Below are 4,211 nucleotides of genomic sequence, written 5' to 3' on the forward strand. Positions count from 1 at the left end.
GTTATGTCTACAACCAAACGAGGACCCTAACAGCTCCCCAAAATGCACTGTTTTTATTCCAAAGAAAACCACCAGTTCTGAATACAACTTCTACCTAGCTCTGTTAGCTGAGTACACATCTCCCAGGCACAGAAATCCTACAAATTCCGTGAATACTGTGGTGAAAAGCAGGAGCTACCCAGGCGCGATGGATCACACCTGTAATCCTAGCACTTTAGGAGGCTGGGTGGATCACTTGAGCCCAAGAGTTGGAGACCAGCCTGAGAACATGTTGAAACCTCTACGAAAAAAGAAAAAAATGAAAGAGAAAGAAAAGGAGGCTGGCCGTAGTGGCCTACGTCTGTAATCCCAGCACTTTGGGATGCCGAAGCCGGCGGGTCATGAACCCAGGAGATCGAGACCATCTGGCTAACGTGGTGAAACCTGTCTCTATTAAATATACAAAAAATTCGCTGGGTGTGCTGGCATGCGCCTGTAGTCCCAGCAACTCGGAGGCTGAGGCAGGAAAATCCCTTGTACTTGGCAGGTGGCGGTTGCAGTGAGCCGAGCGAGATAGCGCCACTGCACTCCAGCCTGGGTGAAAACGAGACGCCATCTCAAAAAAAGAAAAGAGAAAAAGAGAGAGACAGGAGAAGGGGAGGCGCGAGGGGAGGGGAGGGGAGGGGGGGGCGGAGGGAGGGAGAAAAACACAAAAAGCACAAATTAGCCCCGCCGGGTGTGGTTGGCAGGTGCCTGTCCTACTCAGGAGGCCTGAGATAGGAAGATTGCGGGAGTCGAGATGTGCCACTGCTCCAGCACTGGCCATCTAAGACCTAACTTCTGGGGGATGGCGGGAAAACACTAACGTTGTTAAGAACTGTTAAAAGCCCTCGGTGGCTCACGCCTATAATCCCAGCACTTTGGGAGGTCGAGGCGGGTGGATGACGAGGTCAAGAGATGGAGACCATCCTGGTCAACATGGTGAAACCCCATCTCTACTAAAAATGCAAANTCCTGCCGAGGACCTAAGGGGGGCAGTGCCCTTCCCTACAGGTCCCTTCCTGCCTGGGTGTCTTCCGAGCCCAAGATCACCCTGAAAGATACTGCCCACCAGAGACAGCGAGAGGACCAAGGAGGGCGGCAGATGCGGTGGGAACCACAGATTCACCGCGCACCTGCGCTTCCCGGGCTCTTCGCAAATTGAAGCTTCCCCCTGAAGCTTCTCTTCAAGTCACAGGGAAAGGAAGGGTAGCTGCCGACCCAGCGGGAGAAGCCCCTAGGGAGGACCTGGCCCTACCCCCTGGGCCCTGAAGACAGGCTTGGCCAAGGCTGATTTTGAGTGGGATGCCCAAAGAAAAGGCTCAAGGGCAGCCCAAGCTCCAACACCAAGATTAAGGCTTTCAAAAGTCTGATCTTTTCCAGGTTGGTCAGTAGACGCTATCCCGCCTTTATCAGGAGACTCCTTTGCCAAAATTTAAAGACCTGGGATTCTTGCTGCTTGCAGCAAAGAAAGCCAATCACTGAGATGGTTATTCCTAAGGAATGCATTTTAATAGGGTGCTGCAGTGGGGTAGATGAGAACTCAGTCTCAAATCCATCTCCCTGACCAACCAAAGCCAGAGGTTTAGATCGCAGGGAAGAAATGTAACAACATATAAGAAAACAGGAACTAGGGAGGGCAAGGAAGCAATCATAGTGAATGAGGGGTCCAGCATCTCACTGTCTGGCTGACTCTCAGTTCTTTGATAGCTTGAGAGGCCTGAAGGAACTCAAATAAAACAAACGTTAAGTTTCAAGCTTAAAGAACAGAAGCTTTCTATGTTTACCAAAAAATCTACATTTTCTTGGTTTCCGACTAAGAAAGAGAAAGATTGTACAGTCTGCAGTTACCTAAATAGAAAACCAAATAATTTTCTGAACAACAGGATGTATGGGGTCAAAGAACGACCACCCTACAGAACTGCTTTTTGGCCTGAACATAGGGAATGATAAAGCTGCATCAACTAAATGGGATTAAGCTGCAGGTGTGGGCCGGATGTGGTGGCTCACACCTGTAATCCCAGCACTTTGGGAGGCTGTGGGCGATCACTTGAGACCAGGAGTTTGAGACCAGCCTGACCAACATGGTGAAACCCTGTCTCTAATAAAAATACAAAAATTAGCCAGGCGAAATTGTGGGCACCTGTAATCCCAGCTACTAGGGAGGCTGAAGAAGAACTATTGCTTCAAACTGGGAAATGGCGGTTGTAATGAGCCGAAATTGTGCCACTGCATTCCAGCCTGGGCAACAGACCGAGATACCTTCTCAAACAAAAACAAAAGCCTGCAGGTTAAAAAAAAAAAAAATCTGGATTTTGGTTCAGAGCCCCTGGACCTTCCTCGAGAGTTTCCTCTTTCCTTGAAAAAGGAAGCCTGTCTCAGTTTCTGCATCTCTCTGAGTCCTTCTGGAGATTGAGGAGAGTGAGGTCGCAGTGCTTGGCCCCCCTCTGACTCTGGAGACCTCCAATCCCGTGGGTCAACCTGGTCCAGTGCACAGGCCCCAGCTCTGGCAACCATCTCGACCCACTTTGCTCCCAGCGAAGGACCTTTCTAGGTCAGATGCGCGGTGAACCCGGGAGAGGGCAAGGTGCAGCCAGGACAGCCAGGACAGTTGCTTGCTGCAGCCAGGACAGGGCAACTCGCTCCGCGGTTTTTGGCTCTGGATGCCGCGAGAGCGCTGTGGTCCTGCGGAACGCTGTCTCCCTCTTGTGGAGAAAGTGTGGAGGGCAGCGAGGGCTGCACCTGCACCTGCTGAGGCAAGCGGCAGTTCCGGGATCTCAAGGCAAAAGACATTTGTCATCTGAGAGGCAGGACTCAGTTATTATAATTTCAAATTTTTCAATAAAAACTAAATGGAAATTTGTTTTCTTACTTGTAGAAATCTCCTCACAAGAACTCCCTTCTTATATTCCAGGGCAAATAGGGTATTCCACGAAGACATAGGGTAGACTGCGGTTCTGATCTGCAGGCCTCCATGCCCTGCGCAGGAGCACCAGGGCACGGTCAAAGTCCTTCCCCTACACAAAGCAAGGGTGTTATGTCTACAACCAAACGAGGACCCTAACAGCTCCCCAAAATGCACTGTTTTTATTCCAAAGAAAACCACCGGTTCTGAATACAACTTCCACGTAGCTCTATTAGCTGAGTACACGTCTCCCCAGCACAGAAATCCTGCAAATTCCCGTGAATACTGTCGCGAAACGCAGGAGCTACCCAGGCGCGGCGGATCACACTGGTAATCCTAGCACTTTAGGAGGCTGGGCGGATCACTTGAGCCCAAGAGTTGGAGACCAGCCTGAGAACATGTTGAAACCTCCACAAAAAAAAGAAAAAAAGAAAGAGAAAGAAAGAAAACGAGGCTGGGCATAGTGGCTTACGTCTGTAATCCCAGCACTTTGGGAGGGCGAAACCGGCGGATCATGAACTCAGGAGATCGAGACTATCTGGCTAACGTGGTGAAACCCGTCTCTACTAAATATACAAAACATTCGTTGGATGTGGTGGCATGCACCTGTAGTCCCAGCTACTCAGAGGCTGAGGCTGGAGAATCCCTTGTACTTGGCAGGTGGCGGTTGCAGTGAGCCGAGCGAGCGAGATAGCACCACTGCACTGCAGCCTGGGCGAAAAGAAGACGTCATCTCAAAAAAAGAAAAGAGAAAAAGAGAGAGAGAGGAGAAGAGGAGGCCCGAGGGGAGGGGAGGTGAGTGGGTCGGAGGGAGGGAGAAAAACACAAAAAGCACAGATTAGCCTAGCCGGGTGTGGTGGCGGGTGCTTGTCCTACTAAGGGGGCCTGAGATAGGAAGATTGCCGGAGCCGAGATGTGCCACTGCTCCAGCAGTGACCATCTAAGAGCTAACGTCTGGGGATGGCAGGAAAACACTAAAGTTGTTAAGAACTGTTAAAAGCCCTCGGTGGCTCACGCCTATAATCCCAGCACTTTGGGAGGTTGGTGCACATGCACCCCGGAACTTAAGGTAAAATAAAGAAAAAAAAGAAGACATCAACCCAGGGAGATGTGGATTTTTCCCAGTAATTTGAAATATTTAAAGAATGGTTAAGAGATCACTTGACATTATACTATAAACAGAAATAAGATTCACAGAGTTAAACATCATTACTATGAGAAGATAAATTTTAATGTCATTTTCAATCTTGAAAATCTTTGGTTTTATTTTGAAAAAAAATCGTCAATC

Source organism: Cebus imitator, unplaced genomic scaffold (genome assembly GCF_001604975.1).
Source record: "Cebus imitator isolate Cc_AM_T3 unplaced genomic scaffold, Cebus_imitator-1.0 Scaffold543, whole genome shotgun sequence".
Classification (NCBI taxonomy): Eukaryota; Metazoa; Chordata; class Mammalia; order Primates; family Cebidae; genus Cebus; species Cebus imitator.